Raw genomic sequence first — 22,804 nt, forward strand, 5'->3', positions numbered from 1 at the left:
GAAAAAAGAATGAATGGGACAGGGTAGTGGTGAGGGGATGAATGGTGAATGACTCAAAGTCCATTCCATTCCATACAAAGTAAAAGATACTTTGGCAAGGTATGCTGGGACCAAATGATAGGGAACATTGTAAGGCAGAGAAATTTGGACTATATCCTGTAGAATGCAGGGCACTCAAGGTGTTCATTGAAGGCAATGGCATAACTGAGGCAGGCTTTTTTTATTTTTACATTTTTAATACATATATTTAAATTGTCTACCGGACATTACTATTAATTTCCCAGTCACCTAGTTCCATTGTTTTTTTATTTTAATTCCAATATAGTTAACCTACAGTATTATATCAATTTCAGGTAAACAATATAGTGATTCAGCACTTCCATACGTCACCTGGGGGCTCATCACAAGTGCCCTCCTTCATCCCCATCACCTGTTTCACTTATCCCCCCACCCACCTCCCCTCTGGTAACCATCAGTTTGTTCTCTGTATTTAAGAGTCAGTTTCTTAGCTTGTCTCTCTCTCTTCTTTTTTTTCTTTGCTCATTTGCTTTATTTCTTAAATTCCACATATGAGTGAAATCATATGGTATTTGTCTTACTCTGACTTATTTCACTTAGCATTATACTCTCTAGCTCTATCCATGTCACTGCAAATGGCAAGATTTTAATCTTTTTTATGGCTGAGTAATATTCCATGATAGATAGATAGATAGATAGATAGATAGATAGATAGATAGATAGATAGATAACCACATCTTCTTTATCCATTCATCTATCCATGGACAGTTGGACTGTTTCCATAATTTGGCTATTGTAAATAACGCTGCTAGGGGTGCCTGGGTGGCTCAGTCATTAAGCATCTGCCTTCAGCTCAGGTCATGATCCCAGGGTCCTGGGATCGAGCCCCGCATCAGGCTCTCTGCTCTGGGGGAAGCCTGCTTCTCCCTCTTCCACTGCCCCTGTTTGTGTTCCCTCTCTCGCTGTGTCTCTGTCAAATAAATAAATAAAATCTTTTAAATAAATAAATAAAAATAAATAAATAACGCTGCTATATAAACATGGGTACATGTATCCCTTTGAATTAGTGTTTTTTTTTATTTTTTGGGTGAAGCAGCATTTTTAAGCAATCTAATATGTAACAAAGTATTAACCCTATAATATTAATATTCTAAGGTTGTTTTTTATATAAACCTTCGAATTTTTCAAAACTGTATAAACTATTAAAATGCTTACCATGACCATTTGACAGATATCAAAACTAAACTTCCGAGGGGTTAAGTAACTTGTTCAATGCCACACAACAAGTCAATGGCAATGAAAGGGCTAGAACCGAAGGCTTATAAATCAATGCCTGGGTGATGAAAGCAGAAATCTACAATTGCTTAGGGGTCAAGAGAAAAGTTTCTATTTTCTACTCTCCCTCTGATTTACTGACATGACAAAAATTTTCAGAAGGGCAAGGCAAGTGACATGAGTAAGTGAAACAGTCAGGGAGAAGATAAAAGGGAATTGTGAGTATTGTAAACCTGAAGATATGTGAATAATGTAAAAGAGGTAGCTGGGAAAAAAAAAAAAGAGGTAGCTGAGACATAACTTTTCTCAACTGATGTCATGCAGGAATATCAGTCTAACACTGCCAGAAACTCTAAATTTTCATGAGAAGCTAAAAATTTCCTGATTTTTTAACCGTTTGCTCGAAAATTTTAAAGCATCCTAACAGGCCAAACAAAAGATGCCTGTAGGTCTAAATTCCGTCTGCATGCCATAATTTGTGACTGCTGACTTAAGCCACTCAAGACCTCACTTTCCCATATGTAAATTAAGGGACCTACATGGTTCCTAATCTGGGGGTTGGTTTTCTGAAGGCATCTGTGAATCCATATGCATACCACCACGCATGATCTGTGGACTAAAGAGTAATCTCCCATACTCAGACCTTGTTGGACTTAATAAAAGACAAAGTTCTTTAAACTGGGGGAGAGGGGGCTCTGAGAACAGTGAGCTGTATCAGAAAAGAAGACAGAGAAAATATTTTTTTTGTTTCTTTTTTTTAAGATTTTATTCATTTATTTGAGAGAGAGAGTGGGAGTGCTCAAGTGGGGGGGGGTAGGTAGAGGCAGAGGGTAAGGGAGAAGCAGGCTCCCCACTGAGCAGAGAGCCAGAGGGCTCCATCCCAGGACCCTGAGATCATGACCCAAGCCGAAGGCAGACACCCAACCGACTGAGCCACCCAGGCACCCCTACATTTATATTCCTATGGAAAGACAGACTCAATCTAAAACTTCAAAGTGATCCAAGATTTTACACTCATTTTCAACCATTTAGGTGTATTTTCTTTGGATCACTTATTTGTATGGCATTTCTTCCCCTGCTGTCTGGTGAGTATTTCAGGTTTCATTCAATAGGTACCACTCAACAGAGGACCATTACCTAGAAGCCTTTAAATACCGATACTATCTTAAATCACCTTATTTATGTCTTTATTTTGCTGAATCCAAATTGAATCAGTAATTATATCTGAAATATTTATATAATTACTATTATACCAATATACTTTCTCCATTAGTAATTATTTATATAAAATTACCAAGCTAACACAGTTCAAAATGTCGTAATTTAGCTTTTTGTTTCAAAGATCCAGCATCAAACAGCAAGAACAGTTTCTCAGATCCACAGCTACTAAAAAGCATTTTTTATAACTGCTTTATTTTTTAACATAGTACTTCACAAATCAGTTCTCTAAAAGCAGATATTGTAAAACAGTTTATTAAAATAATATTTTCCTCAATAACTACTTGCCTATTCAAATCTGAACAAAAGCAAGAAAGAGGAAATGAAGGAAGAAAGCATATCTTTTTTCATTGTTGTAAATTTTCTTAAGATTTCCTTAGGAATGATATGTCTGTCTTTGATCACAGGGTAAATGCCTGAAAAAGCTAGCCTCATACTTATTTAGATTTATTGTGTTTAAAAGTACGATATTCAACTCAATGTAAAACTATTTGGAAAATATATTAATTTTCCTAAAGACCAAATTATTTTCAAGTATCAAGTATCTAAAGAGGTGTTCGGAAAGTAAAGGGACAAAAGTAGAAGTATATTTGAGAAAAAAAAATTTGCCTCATTAGTAATATTTCACACAATTGGTTGCTTTCAGAATATAAAGACCTTCCTTTGCTAAAGAAAGAAAATTAAAATAACTTGTTACAGTAAGAATTCTGACACAACAGCCAAGCTGAGTAGGACCACGGTCCTATTCCTCAGGAGGGAAACTGTTCCACGACATCCAGAAGGGATCCCCCTAAACTTATCCACCTCACTTCTTTCCCCTATCAGGCAGTGTCAGAGAAAAAAGCCCAAACTCTTTAAGTCCAACACACACTGACTCATGAACTCATTATATACAAAGGACTGTACTGGACAGCGTGGAAGAAGACAAAAAAGCATCACATGATTTTTGCCCTTGAGGAGATAGCAGTCTGGTGCAGGCTGAAGGAGAAGACAGGTAGACAACTAATAACAATAACAATAACAGCAACTAATTAACACCAATCTCAAGCTCTTAGCGCAAGCTAAGTGCTAGAAGAATGGAGTAACTAATGGTGTATTGTCTCATTAAGACTATGGAAGCCCTGGGGCACCTGGGTGGCTCAGTCGTTGAGCATCTGCCTTCAGCTCCGGTCATGGTCCCGGAGTCCTGGGATCGAGCCCATATTGGCTCCCTGCATGGCGGGGAGCCTGCTTCTCCCTCTCCCTCTGCTGTTTCCCCTGCTTGTTTTCTCTCTCTCTCTCTCTCTCGGTCAAATAAAATAAAATAAAATAAAATAAAATAAAATAAAATAAAAAGACTATGGAAGCCCTAATGAGCAATTAATTCTGACTGTGTTAAAAGAGAAAGGTTTTACAGGAGAGGTGGCACAGTATCCTTTCAACAAGTAGAGAAGGGTTTTGGGAGGAGTATTTCAGATTGAAGAAACAGAGCATGAGCCAAAACATGGAGAATGAAAATGTGGGCCACATTGGTAAGTCATCCAATAGATCTGAGACCTATAATGCAGGGCAAGGTGTGATGGAGTTAAGGTTAGATGGCTGTAAATGATATTATCTTTACAATAATAACTATCATTTATTGAGTATGTGCGAAGCATTTTATATATTTTATTTTGTTGATTCTTCCTCACACCTTCAGGAGGAGGAACTATTATCATGTCCGTTTTACAGAAGAGGAAATTAAGCTTAAGGGTTAAGTAAATTCCCAAAGTGTCATGACTAGAAAGTGGTCAAAAGGAAATTTAACTCAGATTCTAAAGACTTATTCTTAACTTCTGACTTAGAACATAATGATGAGAGGCACAGGGTTTTAATCAAGGTATTGGCAAATCCATTAGATTTTTATACTAACTCTGGAATTACGGTGAGCGATAGAAAGAATGGGAGAACAATAAAGACAGCAAGGCCAAATAAGTTTCTGTTGCAATAGCTCAGTAAGAGAGGAAGAGGCCTGGAATTCGGGCAGCAGAAACAGAGGAAGGGCCTTCTTAGGAGACACTTCATAAGTAAAACTGATTCTAAGAACCTGTTACATGAAAGGGACAGAAAGAGGAGGACCTCAAAGTGTCTCATCATCTTTTTAAGAAAAGAGACACCCACTCACTGAGGTATGGATCACAGGGAGAACAAGGAGATAGTAAATTCAGTCTGAGACAAAGTCTCAGGTAGTGATCAGAGATACACAGGAATGTGGAGTCGGTAGGTAGAGGTATGGTCTGGAATTAAGAACGTGTATCTGTAGCTATAGATTTGGGGCTCATTCACATAATGATGATATTAAAAAGCTTTCAGTGAAAAAAAAAAAAGATCCCCTCAGGGATAGAGTTTGGAGCAAGAAGCTAGAGAGAGACGCACAGAACTGAATCTGGAGCAATGTTATATATACTCCTAAATACAACACAATTCACTGCCCAGTCGCGACAGGTGGAGGATCTGAGGCAGTAATGTTTATTCGGCACTACTGCCTGATTCAAACCTTAGACCCACCATATACTAGCCGTATGACCTGGATTACTCTTTTTCTGTACCTTAATCTCAACACCGTAAAATGGAGATGATAATAGCCCCTACCTAAACATGGTTGTTGCGAGGATTAAATTATATATACTTAATATATATAATTATACACACATAATACATCCCATACATAACGCTGTATGTTTAGTGTTGTTGTTTTACTATGCTAACCTGATTTTTTTTTTCTTCCTTCATCATACCATGGATTTTGTCCTGGTTCTATTTTAAGGCCACCAAACTGCCAGGAACTGATGCTCATGTGTTTCAATGGTATTCTCATTTTTCTAAGGGGCCTTCTACTTCTGTTCATGACAGAGCAACTGGGACCAGGTTTACTCTCCTGACATAACTAGAATATTGGATAAAATATAGGAAAAATACTGTTTTCATACTGTTTCATACAGCAGGCAGCACAGTACTATGAACCTCGAGAGTAGCAAAACAAATGAGGTGAGCCCTATGATCAGATCACCCTGGCTTTCTGCCTAGAGGCATTTTCTGGACCACAGAGCAGGAAGGGGATCCTAAGCAGAACACAATGGTCTTACTGAGTTGAGGAGATCAGAATTTGAGGACAGAATTAACAGTCAAGGTAGGAAAATGGAGAAGCTGATCTCTAAGGGGGCTACACAGACAAGGTGTTCTTGAGCCTCACAAAGGTCCTCCTTGAGTTGTACCTGAATACAAAGTTGCCCAGTGGAGGGTGAAACTCCACAAGGCGAAGCAAAGGGAAGCCATAAGCTGAACAACTGCCAGAGATCACCAGGGCTGCAAGACTTTTAAGTTCCAACCAGCCAGAATGGAGGGAACATCCAGGACATTCGGTAAAGATCTCAGAAAAGCCATGTCTTTTATTTTTTTTTAAGATTTTATTTATTTATTTGAGAGAGAGAGAATGAGAGATAGAGAGCACGAGAGGGAAGAGGGTCAGAGGGAGAAGCAGACTCCCTCCTGAGCAGGGAGCCCGATGCGGGACTCGATCCCGGGACTCCAGGATCATGACCTGAACTGAAGGCAGTTGCTCAACCAACTGAGCCACCCAGGCGCCCCAGAAAAGCCATGTCTTTACAGAAGGGGTAAACTAGCCTAATGTATAGTTGACTTGATCTATACAGATTTGAACTGTATGGGTTCACTTACACACAGATTTTTTTTCAATAAATATAGTACAGTACTATAAACTTACTTTCTCTTATGATTTTCTTAACATTTCTTTTTCTTTAGCATAATTATAAGAATACAGTATATAATACATATAACATACAAAATATGTGTTAATCAACTGTTTATGTTATCAATATTGCTTCCGGTCAATTAGGCTATTAGTAGATAGGTTTTTGGGGAGTCAAAAGTTATATGTGGATTTTCGACTGTACGGAGGGAGGAGTCAACACCCCAATCCCTGCCCTTTTCAAGGGTCAACTGTATACTCTAAAATTCACCTTATTAAGAACAAACCTTGAAAGAAGTAATAGCATGGAGGATATTACAAGAAGGAAAGGAAAAAGGAAGGGGGGGGAATCGGAGGGGGAGATGAACCATGAGAGACTATCAACTCCGAGAAACAAACTAAGGGTTTTAGAGGTGAGGGGGATGGGGGAATGGGTGAGCCCGGTGATGGGTATAAGGAGGACACGTATCGCATGGAGCGCTGGGTGTTATACGAAAACAATGAATCATGGAACACCACATCAAAAACTAATGATGTACTGTATGGTGACTAACATAATATAATAAAATTTTTTTAAAAAAGCAGCATATTGGGCGCCTGGGTGGCTCAGTTGGTTAAGCTACTGCCTTCGGCTCAGGTCATGATCCTGGAGTCCCTGGATCGAGTCCTGCATCGGGCTCCCTGCTCGGCAAGGAGTCTGTTTCTCCCTCTGACCCTCCCCCCATCTCATGTGCTTTCTCTCTCTTTCATTCTCTCTCTCTCTCAAATAAATAAATAAAATCTTTAAAAAAAAAAGCATATTTAATTTACAAGTAATTTAACTATTTGCCAGAACAAAGTTCAATACTCTTTGAAGGAAGACAACAAAATCTAGCACTCAATGAAAAAGCCCAGCATTCATTTTCCAATGACACTTACTAAAGGACACAGGTGCTAACCTGGAAATGCCCTGTTTTCTCTTTAGCAAGCAATTAATCTTCTATCATAAGAATACCATGACTGTGTTACAAATTTTCTCATATAAATATGATGAACGAACTACACTATTTGGGGCTACAATCTTGTTACTTCTCTCTACCAGGGAGCCACAGCCACAGAGCAAGTATAATTTTGCTGTTATATAATTTATCAATCAAGGAGAAATTTTAGCATATGTTATCTTCAGCTAAAGTTTACAGAATTTCTCTAAAGTAAATTAAGTGGTCAGAATATGCACCTTTGGATTTATTAACCTTCCTAAAGAAATCCTGAGTGTACAAGTGTAGTAATTGTGTGTGTGTGTGTGTGTGTGTTTGTATATAAGTTTTTCTTTTAAAAAAAAGATGGGTATTAAAGAGGGCACGTACTGAATGGAGCAGTGGGTGTTATACGCAAACAATGAATCATGGAACACTATATCAAAAACTAATGATGTAACGTATGGTGATTAACATAACATAATAAAAAAAAAGATGCTTGAAATTGGGGCTTATTTACTTGCGTGTTTTAACCAAAGGAGGCTATATTTCTCCAGCTATGGTTAAAAAAAAAATAGGGAAAATGAATCTCTTTTCAATCCTAGGACAGGAAATAGGCTATGAGAAGAGAAAGTCAGGGGCACCTGGGTGGCTCAGTCGTTAAGTGTCTGCCTTCGGCTCAGGTCACGAACCCGGGGTCCTGGGATCAAGCCCCGCGTCAGGTTCCCTGCTCCGACGGAAGCCTGCTTCTCCCTCTCCCACTCCCTGCTTGTGTTCCCTCTCTTGCTGTGTCTCTCTCGGTCAAATAAATAAATAAAATCTTTAAAAAAAAAAAAAAAAAAGAAGAGAAAGTAGAAATATTATTCTTGAGGTCCATTTGGAGGCCCACTAATGACTTGTTTAACTTTATAGTTATGAATTTGTAAGCAACCAAATAAATTACATTCACAAAACTGACAGTTCTTTATGGTGTTTGTTGAACTGCCCGATATCTGTACTCCCATCCTGTTTGAGGGGAATTTCCCCATTAGCTAAGTCTTTTTTTTTTTTTTCAGAGAGAGAAAGAGAGAGAGCGGGGAGAGGAGCAGAGAGAGAGAAAGAATCCTGAAGCCGACTCCCCACTGAGCGGGGAGCCTGGCATAGGGCTTGAACCCAGGACCCTGAGATCATGACCAGAGCCAAAATCAAGAGTCGGCCGCTTAACTGACTCAGCCACACAGGCACCTCTCCATTAGCCAATTTTTAAAAAATATTTTATTTATTTATTTGACAGAGACAGAGCACAAGCAGGGAGAGCAGCAGGCAGAGGGAGAGGGAGAGCGAGAAGCAGGCCCCCCACAGAGCAGGGAGCCTGACACAGGACTCGATCCCAGGACCCCGGGATCATGACCTGAGAAGAAGGCAGACACTTAACTGACTCAGCCACTCAGGCACCTCTCCATTAGTGAAGACTTGATGAATGTAGGAAATATCTTTCATGACAGAAACCAAAAAGGTCAGATGATTAATTTACCCGACCACCCGAGAGCTAGGATGAAGACACATACCTAGGCTCAATTCTTTGCCAGAACTTTGAATGTAAAGCAAGTGACATGAAGAACAGTGACAGAGAGAATTTACTCCGGCAGTAGCCACAGCAACATCTAGTTTCTACGGTCATCAGTGCCAGCCAGCTCATCATGGCCTCCATCATCCAGCTCCAGCAATGACGGTTCCAGCTCTGGCACCCAGGACTACTGTGGCACCATTATGGCTGAGATACAGGTACCTTCTCATTTAAACTGTTGCAATTATTTTCTGTTACTTGCAACTAAGAACCCTGGCTGACCCACACAGAGATGTTTGATTTTGTTTATATTCAAATAAATCTTTCTTACATGAACCAACATGTATATAAGGTAAAACATTCTAAGGCCCAGTCTTCTGCCCTCTTGTCTACCTATAATTATTCCTTCAGAGATGTCAGCCACTCCTAAGCCTCTAAATATCATCTCTTAATTGATGGTACCCATATTTATGCCTCAAATACCTACCTCTCTACTGAGCTCCAGACTTGAAGAAATGACTGCCGACTCAACATCTCCACTAAGAAGTCCAACAGACATCTCAAACTTATATAGCCCAAACAACACTCTTCATGTTCCCCCAAGAATCTGGTCCTCTTTGTATTTTATCTCAATTAATGGCATCTCTACTCACCCAGGAGTTCAGTCCAAAAACTTTACAGGTACCTTGATTCCTCTCCTTGCCTTGCCCTCAACATCTAACTAGCAAGTCCTCAACTTTCTACCTACAAATTCTTATCCAAATTCTGCCACTTCTCATCACTTCTACCACTTCTTCTTTATGCCATTAATATCACGCGGACTACTACAATAGCTTCCACTTCACTTCCTGTGATTCGGTCTCTCCGTGTAGCCAGAATGATTTTTTTTTAAGATTTTATTTATTTGAGAGAGAGTGCACAAGCAGGAAGAGGGGTAGAGGGAGAAGCAGACTCCCACTGAGCAGGGAGCCCCACACAGGGCTCGATCCCAGGATCCTGGGATCATGACCTGAGCCAAAGGCAGGTGCCTAACCAAGTGAGCCACCCAGGCACCCTTAGAATGATCTTTTTACAATGTAAATCAGATTATGCATTTCCGCTGTTTAAAACCCACTTAAGGGGATGGGTGGCTGGCTCAGTAGGCAGAGCATGCACCTCTTGATCTTGGGGTTGTAAGTTCGAGCCCCACTTTGGGTGCAGAGATTACTTAAATTTATAACTTAAAAAAAAGGGGGATGCCTTTCATGAAGAAAAAAAAATAGTTGGCTAAATGTCCCACTCTTGATCTCAGCTCAGGTCTTGGTCTCAGAGTCATGAGTGAGTTCAAGCCCGCATTGGGCTCCATGCTGGGTGTGGAGCATACTTAAATAAATTAATTAAATTAAATAAAAATAAAGAACACTTAAGGCCTCCCTTTGCACAAGGAATAAAATATATAGCCTTTACCATGGCCTACAGGGCCCTACATGATCTGGCTTCTACCTTTCACCCTAATTTCTTTTACCATACTTTCCCTTCACTGTGCTGCAGCCAGACCTGCCTTCTTATGCTTCTTTCATGACCTTGGTGGTTGCAGTTATATCTGCCTGGAATTCTCTTCCTCCAGAATAGGTATTTCCTTCTCAGTACTCAATTCTCTTTTCAAACAGCAAGCCCTCAAGGAGGTTTCCTCACCAAAATTAATTCCCCTCCCCACATTTACTATATAGTCTATTACTTTGTTTTCTTCAACCCACATATTGTAATTTGAAATTGTATTATTTATTCATTTGATCTGTGTGTCACCCAACAGATTATAGGGTCTGTGGAGTGGTATATCTGTACTGTTCACCATTATAAAAGTCTAATACTTAGAAGAGTTCCCAGCACATGCTAGGTCCTCATTAAATGACTACTGAATGAATGAGACAATTTAATGTCGGTTACATGGTAAGATAAAACACATAGAATTTCCTCTGCAGTAAAATTTTCAGCATGGAATTTATTCATTTATCAAGGGATACTTGTAAAACCCCTCAGTTCCGAAAGGATTTCAGACTCAAAAAGGGGCCATTTCCCTTAAGTCAGCACTACACCTGGCCTACGTCTAAAGATGTTCAATTAAAAGAAATACAAGCTTCTGAAAATAATTATTCTGAAAAATCATTTTTTGTCCAATTTTTTTTATTGACTGAATTCCAATACTATCACTTTCTATTTTCATTTGTATGAGGGAAAATCTCACATTACCCAAAAATGGATGGATAAAATGATCTTTAGATAGTTTAATAAATAAATTAAAAACACTTTGAAATCCTTAGATGAAGTACAAATCACTTGTCAAAAGTACAATCTCATTTGTCAAAACATGAAAATGAAAAAAGAGAAGACACAGAAATAACAGGCTCCGAGCTGCCAAACTGACAGGCTGTCTTAAGTAAGATAGTCAAAACATTCATATGCTAATTTTTAAAAGTGCTGTCTATCTGGCCACCCATATAAAAACATGAGAGGGCTTTTTCTTATTTCAAAAGTATATGAATAGGTCAGACGGTGGGCACTGTGATTACCAGATTAAGCAACAGGAATTAAGGTCCTAAAGAATTGTCCTTTTTTTCTGAATGTAAGACAGCTACTAACTGACCTGCATGGTAAGTAATTCAGAAGATCCAATCCCTACAAAAACTCTTAATAAATTACACCATTGAGCACAATCACTAGCCATACTCTGCATATAGAACACAATGCAAAAGATAACTTCCCATGTGAGCAGCTGGGGTTTGATCTATATTGTAAATGTCAAAAATTGAATAGCAAAGAACTACCAAAATAAGGGTAGAAATTAAGCTAAAATGTACAAATATTTTTAATTATTTTCTTTTTTTATTTAATACCTTAAAGGGTTGTCTTATTTACATTTCTCCTAAGCATACCTCCCTCTCGTAACACCAATAATTCCTTACAAAAGAGCATTTCCTTGAAAAGTTCCCTTCATTAGGTTGATGAATTCGCCATCGAATGCGCACTTTCGTGAGTCACCCCACTTCCTGGGATGTGGAATTCAGTCTAGCAATAAAGCTGAAGTTTTGCTCAAATATGCTTTGGTAAGATTGCTGATGCTTTTGGATTCAGATGTTCTGCTGCTAAAAATGAGAGTGACCACATTTGTATGATTACGTTTGATTGTACGATTACATTTATGTGAAATATCCAGAGCAGGAAAATCTAGAGAGACAGAAAGTAGGTTAGTGACTGCAAGGGTCATGAGGGGTGGGGGAAATGAGAAATGGCTGCTAATGGGTACAAGGTTCCTTCAGACGAGATGAAAATGTTCTGGAATTGGATAGTGGCTGTACAATTTTGTGAATATATGAAAAAAAACTGCTGAATTGTACACTTTTTTAAAAGGGCAAATTTTATGGTAGGTGAATTATATTGCAATAAAACTGTTATTTAAAAAATGTGGTAGCTTTCTCCAATTCATGAAGAAATTAATAAATAATTCTCTGTACTTAAAACTTTTCTGTCACAAATTTTTTAAGTCTTTGGCATGAGCTACCTTTTGTCTTCTAGCACCAGACAACAAAAATAAACAAATAGCAAATGAACATTAGCGTGAAAACTTAAAAACACAAATCAACATTCTTAGTTGAACGGGCTACTTTATTCACAGACATGTGCTGATGATACAAATTTATTATAAGTACACAAGTATTATAAGTACCACAGAATCATTTTCTAATTGTCATTATCTATATGCATTTGAAAGATATAATAAAAGATGTCACTATTTCATAGCACTCTACCAAGAACACCATGGCTATATATGGAGTCTTGTTTAGACACATTAGAACCACTGAAACAGAACAAAGCTAAGAAGGCCAAATAAAGTTGAAACTTATCTTTATCTTTATAACAACATATAGTAGCCTAACATTTCTCATCCATGACTACAAACTCTTACAAAAACCTTTGCACAAACCTTTCCTCAACCCCACAAAAAAAGCAGATGGAAAGGTTGTTTCTTATAATCCTCACCAATTTTAGCACCACCAACTTCAAAGATAAAATTTTAAAATTCCAATCCTAAAACGCAGGGACTATTCTAAGTATCAAAATCAGTCCCAACTTTAAAAGAAACCTAAAAACAAAATAAAACAAAACAAACCCCTGCTTCCTGAAGCACAGTCATATCTTAACAACAAATAAATCACAATCTGCAACTCTGAAAATCCAAAACTCATTCTGTCCATAGAAATTTCTAGCTTCTTATATTTATCTTATGTAGATGAGTTTTAAATTGTTATAATAACCAAATCAAATAGTATCATACTGCTTTCATTATTGCTTTTTTAAAAGTATGCTTTATTATCTTGTAAAATTAATCCCCTTTTGGAACCCTCCTACACTGTTGGTGGGAATGCAAGCTGGTGCAACCACTCTGGAAAACAGTATGGAGGTTCCTCATACAGTTGAAAATAGAGCTACCATACGATCCAGCAATTGCACTACTGGGTATTTACCCCAAAGATACAAATGTAGGGATCCGAAGGGGTACGTGCACCCCAATGTTTATAGCAGCAATGTCCACAATAGCCAAACTGTGGAAAGAGCCAAGATGTCCATCGACAGATGAATGGATAAAGAAGAGTGGTATATATACACAATGGAATATTATGCAGCCATCAAAAGGAATGAGATCTTGCCATTTGCAACGACGTGGATGGAACTGGAGGGTGTTATGCTGAGTGAAATAAGTCAATCGGAGAAAGACATGTATCATATGACCTCGCTGATATGAGGAATTCTTAATCTCAGGAAACAAACTGAGTGTTGCTGGAGTGGTGGGGGGTGGGAGGGATGGGGTGGCTGGGTGATAGACATTGGGTAGGGTATGTGCTATGGTGAGTGCTGTGTATTGTGCAAGACTGCTGAATCACAGATCTGTACTTCTGAAACAAATAATGCAACATATGTTAAGAAAAAGAAAAAGATAGCAGGAGGGGAAGAATGAAAGGGGGGAATCGGAGGGGGAGACAAACCATGAGAGACGATGGACTCTGAAAAACAAACTGAGGGTTCTAGAGGGGAGGAGGGTGGGGGGATGGGTTAGCCTCCCCAGGCACGTTCTGCATGGAGCACTGGGTATTATGCACAAACAATGAATCATGGAACACTACATCAAAAACTAATGATGTAATGTATGGTGATTAACATAACAATAAAAAATTTAAAAAATAAAAATAAAAATTCCTGCATAAGTTAAATGTAAAAAAAAATTAATCCCCTTTTATTAGCTTTTTCAAAATAATCAAAATAATCTTTGATATTCTAACCTATTCATTCTTCCACATAAATTTCCCCAAATCATGTCAAATTTCAGGAAAAAATGAGTTGATATTTTTACTGTTTTGTTACATAAAATCATACATAGTTCTTATTTACATTATTCTTAAATAATTTTTGCTCTGATAAATGTGCCTCTTTTTTTCCACTAAATCTTCTAACTTAGGTGGAATGCTAAGTGGAATGTTACTTATTTTATTGAACTCATTTTTTCTAGTATCTTAGTCAACTTATTTGGATTTTCTTGGTATTAAGTACATTTGCAGTACATATATTTGTCTTAATTTTATATAAAAATCTGTTTCAACATTTTACCTCAAAAAACTTAGCATACAATTCAAAATAATAATAAAGCACATTTAAATGAATAAAAAAACAGTGTCTAAGGATTTCCAGAGATACAAAAATAAATAAATTAAACAAACAAGGTAACAAATTCATCCAAATAAATACAAAACCTATGAAAGTAGATTTTCGCTTGAAGGTAGTATGCACTTCATTTCAAATTTATATCTAAAAACCACTCTTAAATGGGTGAGACAGTTTGAAAAATTCCAGATGTATCTAAGTCTAGTTTTCAATAACTTTCTTGATAATCTCCCCTGAAATAGAAGTTCTAATACAAACCAGGATTTGGTAAAGACAGAAACATCAAAAGATACGTTCCTAAATAAGAGGCTTAATCTTTTTTTAAAGTCAGTTTCTGAAAGGTAGTATTAAAATACTTACCAGAATAGTAACAGCATATTCTGGTTTTATCAGCTCATTAATGTCTCATGCATCCCAGTAAAAGATATTGAACACAACATCCAAAACCCAAAAGGTCTCCTAGCTGCAGGGTGTGTGTGTGTGTGTGTGTGTGTGTGTGTGTGTGTGTGTCTGTTGACAGAGGGGGTGATAGTGGTAAATAGTGGTAAATAGTTTCATTTGGGAGTTTTATACCCAACTACATATATATATATATATATAAATAATTGTTTTTCCTAATAGAAAGCCTAAAGAAGGTGAATAGAACCTGACAGAAACTGCCTTGTTCTCACCTTTCTCTAAAAACAGGGTCAAAGCGCCACCTGCCTCCCTCTTCCTGCTTCCCTCTCCAGGCCTACCCATACCCTAAGAGCAGATCCAGCTTTTCACACAAAGCATGTATTAGCAGTCTCTCTTCTTTCTTGTTACTGTTACGGCTCCATATTATGCAATTACCTTGCCTTTGTCCTAAGTCTCCAAAGCTGAGGTCTGACTCTTGGTGCTCACTCCTTATCCAAGTTTTTTCTTCTTTGTCTCTGAATACCCAGAAATCTGAATCAATGCCTGGTTCTTGCCCTCAAGAAGACCTTGACACCTGACCTACTCCTACTATCTGGCTCTGATCTTTGGTATGTATCTCCTTGTCTAAATTGCCTTCTATTCTCAAATACTCCAGGCATGACTGTAACTACCAGTTTCAAGCCTGTCCTTTTAGGAAATGTTGTTCATCCTAAAAAGGAAGAATGAGGAGATGGAAGAACATGGTCATTGAGGAAAAGGGTTCAATACAAACAAATACACATTTTAAAATGCTTAAGGTGCCAAATGTTATGACATGTACATTTTACCACCATAAAAAAACTGAAAATTAAACAAAACAAATAATAGAAGTGAACTTCAGAATCTATAGGAAAAGAGTAACTGTTTGGTGAGTCTGTAAAGCAGACTACTTTTATCAAGATGAAAGAATAAATGAAAGAAGCCAGGTGGGAGCTGAAGTACATTAACATGAAGGCATTAGTATTAGAATTAGTATTAATATTAGTATTAGTATTAGGATGTTTGAGTCCAGAGACAAAGTCATGGGTAAGGTAAAGGTTGATTACAGTGAGATACTTTTTTATTTAACTAATTTTAAGTTAAAAGTTAAAAAATATATTGTGGTAAAATGCAAACAGATAGAAGGATATAAAATAAAATTTTAAACTCGTCCTTCCCATCACCACTAAACTTATCTATGCATATACATTTTTTTTAATTCACATGAGATAATACTTTACACACAGATTTGCAACTTGCTTTTCCACCCAAAGGAATATCTAGAACATCTCATGAGCTACCTCTAATTTTAAATTTTATATTTTTATATATATACACATAAATTTTATATTCAAAATACAGTAACTTAACCCATTGGTAGGATCTGATTACCTATGTTCTGCCTCTTAAAGAACATCTGGCACACTTGAGGCTTGTTCCTCATTGTGACCTACTTGCCCACTGTCATTATTGCTATAGTTATCTTACAATTACCTAAAACTTTGTTAAAAGCAGAATCTCTATCATTTCATCTTTATATCTCAAGTACCTGCAATGGTGCCTAGTAAGCAGTAATACTTAATTCCTTACTTCGTTGAATGAATGATCATTGACTTATCCAAAGATAAATGGCTAATGAGTGTGAAAAATAGCATTATAAATTCTCAGTCTAGCTCTCCCTTTCAATTGGACAATATGGTTCTATTGAGTCTATCTTAAAAACACCCTGATACCGGGGGCGGAGCAAGATGGCGGAGGAGTAGGAGACCTGGATTTCGTCTGGTCTCAGGAATTCAGCTGAATAGGGATCAAACCATTCTGAACACCTACGAACTCAACAGGAGATCAAAGAAGAGAGTAGCAACAACTCTCTGAACAGAGAAGCGACCACTTACTGGAAGGTAGGACGTGCAGAGAAGTGAATCCAAAGCGATATTCGGGAGGACAGACGGTGGGGGAGGGGGCCTCCGTCGGCCACTACCGGCAAGTGATAGAGCCGCGGAGCACAAAATCGGACCTTTTAGAAGTCGGCTCCGCTGAGGGACGTCACTCCAGTGGCTAAGCGGGAGGTGGAAACCTCGCGGTACAGTGTGGACTCAGGACCCTTGGGGTCACAGAAAGACCCGGGGTGCCTGAGTGCGGCAGAGCTCCCAGGTATCGGAGCAGGGAAGCCGGCTGCAGAGACGGAGCCGAGGCGCGGGCTCGCAGCTTGGGGTGGCCATAAACTGTGATCCGCGGCCCACTAGGGCCACTGCGCCTCCAGCAGGGACCCAACAAGCAGCAGAGCCAGGGAGACTCCCCTCCCTCCCCCAGGAGGAGCGGCACGGGAGCACACTGCAGGGATCTGCTGGGTTTGGAGGCTCCACACGGGGTCGGGTGCCAGAGATAGAAACGCTCGGTCACAGGCCGGGTGAGCGCAGAGTGCGGCTGGAGACCGGGGAGACGGGCGTCATTGACTGCTTTTCTCTGGGGGCGAACTGAGGAGCGGGGCCCCGAGTTCTCAGCTCCTCCCAGCAGAGAGTGGAAGGCCACCATTTTCACCCTGGTCCTCCAAAGCTGTGCCGAGAGATTGCAGGGAACAAAAGCTCCTGAGAGCAAACCCAAGCAGCTTGCTTAGCCGGGACGACAAGGGCAGGGCAAATTCTGCCTCCGGCAAAGACATGTGGGAACCACGGCAACAGGCCCCTCCCCCAGAAGATCAGCACCAACAGCCAGCAACCAAGACCAAGTTTACCGATCAAGGAGAACGGGAAAACTCCAGCGCTGGGGGAATACTGCACATAGAATTCATGGCTTTTTTACCATGATTCATCAGTCTTTCAAAGTTAATTTTTTAACTGTTTTTTGGGGGTTTTTTTGAATTTTTCTTTTTCCCTTTTTCAACCATCTTATCAATCTCTTTTTTAAAAAAACATTTTTTATTTTTCATTTTTAGAGTCATATATTAAGCCTTCATAGTAGATACCCTTATTTTTGGCATATATATATAAGTTCTTCTCTCTTTAAAATTTTGATATACAGTTTCTTCTAACAGATCAAAATATACCCTAAATCACTAGTGTATGGCTTTGTTCTAGTCTCCTGCCTGATCACAGTCTCTCCCATTTTTTTTTCTTTTCTTTCTTTTTTTTAAATCTTCTTCTTTCTTCTTTCAAACAACTTCTTATCAATTCCATTTATAAAACCTTTTATAAGTTTCATCTTTACATTCATCTTCCATCCCTTCATTGTATCAATCCTTATTTTGTACATATATAAGTCTTTCTTCCTTTAAAATTTTAGGAGGCACTTTCTTCTAACAGACCAAAATACACCCAAAATCTAGTGTGTGGCACTGATCTATGCACTAGCCTGATCATATTTGATCATATTCTGTTTTTTCTTGGTTTGTTCTGTTTTTGTTTTTATCTTTTTCTTTTTCTTTTTTTTCTCTTTCTTTTTTCTTTCTTTCCCTTTCTTTTCCCCTGGTTTCAGGTCTTTTCTGATTTGTTTAGAGTATATTTGCTGGGGACGTTGTTAACCTATTAGCATTTTGTTCTCTCATTTATCTGTTCTCCTCTGGACAAAATGACAAGACGAGAAAAACCACCTCAGCAAAAAGAACAAGAGGTAGTACCTGCAGCCAGGGACCTACTCAATACGGACATTAGTACAATGTCGGACCTAGAGTTCAGAATCGTGACTTGAAAGATACTAGCTGGGCTTGAAAAAAGCATGAAAGTTATTGGAGAAACCTTTCTGGAGAAATAAAAGAACTAAAATCTAACCAAGTTGAAATCAAAAAGGCTATTGATGAGGTACAATCAAAAATGGGGGCACTAACTGCTAGGATAAATGAGGCAGAAGAGAGAATCTGCGATACAGAAGACCAAATGATGGAAAATAAAGAGGCTGAGAAAAAGAGAGATAAACAACTACAGGATCACGAGGGCAGAATTCAAGATATAGGCGACATGATAAGACAAAACAACATTAGAATAATTGGGATCTCAGAAGAAGAAGAAAGAGAGAGAGGGGGGCAGAAGGAATATTGGAACAAATTATAGCAGAGAACTTCCCTAATGTGGGGAAGGAAACAGGCATGAAAATGAGAGGCACAGAGAACCCCTCTCAAAATCAATAAAAATAGGTCAACACCCCGACATCTAATAGTAAAACTTATGAGTCTCAGAGACAAAGAAAATCCTGAAAGCAGCTCGGGAGAAGAGATATGTAACCTACAATGGTAGAAACATTAGATTGGCAACAGACCTCTCCACAGAGACCTGGCAGGCCAGAAAGGACTGGCATGATATCTTTAGAGCACTAAACGAGAAAAATATGCAGCCAAGAATACTATATCCAGCAAGACTGTCAATGAAAATAGAAGGAGAGGTAAAAAGCTTCTAGGACAAACAAAAACTAAAGGAATTTGCAAACACAAAACCAGCCCTCCAAGAAATATTGAAAGGGGTCCTCTAAGGAAAGAGAGAGCCTAAAAGCAGCATAGATCAGAAAGAAACACAGACAATATACAGTCACAGTCACCTTACAGGCAATACAATGGCACTAAATTCGTATCTTTCAATAGTTACCCTGAATGTAAATGGGCTAAATGCCCCAATCAAAAGACACAGGCTATCAGATTGGATTAAAAAACAAGACCCATCCATATGCTGTCTGCAAGAGACTCATTTTAGAACCAAAGACACCCCCAGATTGAAAGTGAGGGGGTGGAAAACCATTTACCATGCTAACGGACACCAAAGGAAGCTGGGGTGGCAATCCTTATATCAGAAAATTAGATTTTAAAACAAAGACTGTAATAAGAGATGAAGAAGGACACTATATCTTACTTAAAGGATCTATCCAACAAGAAGATCTAACAATTGTAAATATCTATGCCCCGAACATGGGAGCAGTGAATTATACAAGGCAATTAATAACAAAAGCAAAGAAACACATTGACAACAATACAATAATACTGGGGGACTCTAACACCCCCCTGACTGAAATGGACACATCATCTAAGCAAAGGATCAACAAGGAAATAAAGACTTTAAATGACACACTGGACCAAATGGACTTCACAGACATATTCAGAACATTCCATCCCAAAGCAACGGAATACACATTCTTCTCTAGTGCCCATGGAACATTCTCCAGAATTGATCACATCCTAGGTCACAAATCAGGTCTCAACCGATACCAAAAGATTGGGATTATTCCTTGCATATTTTCAGACCACAGTGCTTTGAAACTAGAACTCAATCACAAGAGGAAAGTCGGAAAGAACTCAAATACATGGAGGCTAAAGAGCATCCTACTAAAGAATGAATGGGTCAACCAGGAAATTAAAGAAGAATTAAAAAAATTCATGGAGACCAATGAACATGAAAACACAACTGTTCAAAATCTTTGGGATACAGCAAAGGCAGTCCTAAGAGGAAAGTATATAGCAATACAAGCCTTTCTCAAGAAACAAGAAAGGTCTCAAATACACAACCTAACCCTACACCTAAAGGAGCTGGAGAAAGAACAGCAAATAAAGCCTAAACCCAGCAGGAGAAGAGAAATAATAAAGATCAGAGCAGAAATCAATGAACTAGAAACCAAAAGAACAGTAGAACAGATCAACGAAACTAGGAGCTGGTTCTTTAAAAGAATTAACAAGATTGATAAACCGCTGGCCAGACTGATCAAAAAGAAAAGAGAAATGACCCAAATCAACAAAATTATGAATGAAAGAGGAGAGATCACAACCAACACCAAAGAAATACAAACAATTATATTTTTGGTATATGGCAACTTTATGCCAGCAAATAGATAACCTGGAAGAAATGGGTGCATTCCTAGAGATGTATCAACTACCAAAACTGAACCAGGAAGAAATAGAAAACCTGAACAGACCTATAACCACTAAGGAAATTGAAGCAGTCATCAAAAATCTCCCAACAAACAAAAGCCCAGGGCCAGATGGCTTCCCAGGGAAATTCTATCAGACATTTAAAGAAGAATTAATACCTATTCTCCTGAAACTGTTCCAAAAAATAGAAATGGAAGGAAAACTTCCAAACTCATTTTATGAGGCCACCATTACCTTGATCCCAAAACCAGACAAAGACCCCATCAAAAAGGAGAATTACAGACCAGTACCCTTGATGAACACGGATGCAAAAATTCTCACCAAAATACTAGGCAATAGGATCCAACAGTACATTAAAAGGATTATTCATCATGATCAAGTGGGATTTAACCCTGGGCTGCAAGGTTGGTTCAACATCCGCAAATCAATCAACGTGATACAATACATTAACAAAAGAAAGAACAAGAGTCATATGATCCTCTCAATAGATGCAGAAAAAGCATTTGACAAAGTACAGCATCCTTTCTTGATCAAAACTCTTCAGAGTATAGGGATAGAGGGTACATACCTCAATATCATAAAAGCCATCTATGAAAAACCTACAGCGAATATCATTCTCAATGGGGAAAAGCTGAGAGCTTTCCCCCTAAGGTCAGGAACGCGGCAGGGATGTCCACTATCACCCCTGCTATTCAACATAGTTTAGAAGTCCTAGCCACAGCAATCAGACAAAAAAAGAAATCAAAGGCATCCAAATCGGCAAAGAAGAAGTCAAACTCTCACTCTTTGCAGATGGTAAGATACTGTATGTGGAAAACCCAAAAGACTCCACCCCAAAACTGCTAGAACTCATACAGGAATTCAGTAAAGTAGCAGGATATAAAATCAATGCACAGAAATCAGTGGCATTCCTATACACCAATAACAAGACAGAAGAGAGACAAATCAAGGAGTCGATCCCATTTACAATGACACCCAAAACCATAAGATACCTAGGAATAAATTTAACCAAAGAGACAAAGGATCTGTACTCAGAAAACTATAAAATACTCATGAAAGAAACTGAAGAAGACACAAAGAAATGGAAAAACGTTCCATGCTCATGGATTGGAAGAACAAACATTGTGAAGATGTCGATGCTACCTAGAGCAATCTACACATTCAATGCAATCCCCTTCAAAATATCATCCACTTTTTTCAAAGAAATGGAACAAATAATCCTAAAATTTGTATGGAACCAGAAGAGACCCCGAATAGCCAGAGGAATGTCGAAAAAGAAAAGCAAAGCTGGCGGCATCACAATTGCGGACTTCCAGCTCTATTACAAAGCTGTCATCATCAAGACAGTATAGTACTGGTACAAAAATAGACACATAGATCAATGGAACAGAATCGAGAGCCCAGAAATGGACCCTCAACTCTATGGTCAACTTATCTTTGACAAAGCAGGAAAGAATGTCCAATGGCAAAAAGACAGTCTCTTCAACAAATGGTGTTGGGAAAATTGGACAGCCACATGCAGAAGAATGAAACTGGACCATTTCCTTACACCACACACAAAAATAGACTCCAAATGGTTGAAAGACCTAAACGTGAGACAGGAGTCCATCAAAATCCTAAAGGAGAACACAGGCAGCAACCTCTTCGACCTCAGCCGCAGCAACTTCTTCCTAGAAACATCGCCAAAGGCAAGGGAAGCAAGGGCAAAAATGAACTATTGGGATTTCATCAAGATAAAAAGCTTTTGCACAGCAAAAGAAACAGTCCACAAAACCAAAAGACAACTGACAGAATGGGAGAAAATATTTGCAAATGACATATCAGATAAAGGGCTAGTATCCAAAATCTATAAAGAACTTATCAAACTCAACACCCAAAGAACAAATAATCCAATCAAGAAATGGGCAGAAGACATGAACAGACATTTCTCCAAAGAAGACATCCAAATGGCCAACAGGCACATAAAAAAGTGCTCAACATTGCTCGGCATCAGGGAAATCCAAATCAAAACCTCAATGAGATACCACCTCACACCAGTCAGAATGGCTAGAATTAGCAAGTCAGGAAACGACAGATGTTGGCGGGGATGTGGAGAAAGGGGAACCCTC

General features: G+C 38.6%; 1 protein-coding gene across 4 annotated transcripts in view; it reads right to left on the reverse strand.

Moving 5' to 3' along the window:
• Positions 1–22,804, reverse strand: part of TTC28 (tetratricopeptide repeat domain 28) — a 639,440-nt gene that overhangs the window by 413,941 nt on the left and 202,695 nt on the right. The window lies entirely within an intron of this gene.

The sequence above is a fragment of the Callorhinus ursinus genome, unplaced genomic scaffold (genome assembly GCF_003265705.2).
Source record: "Callorhinus ursinus isolate GAN/ISIS: 27379988/994484 unplaced genomic scaffold, GSC_fseal_2.0 scaffold72, whole genome shotgun sequence".
Lineage (NCBI taxonomy): Eukaryota > Metazoa > Chordata > Mammalia > Carnivora > Otariidae > Callorhinus > Callorhinus ursinus.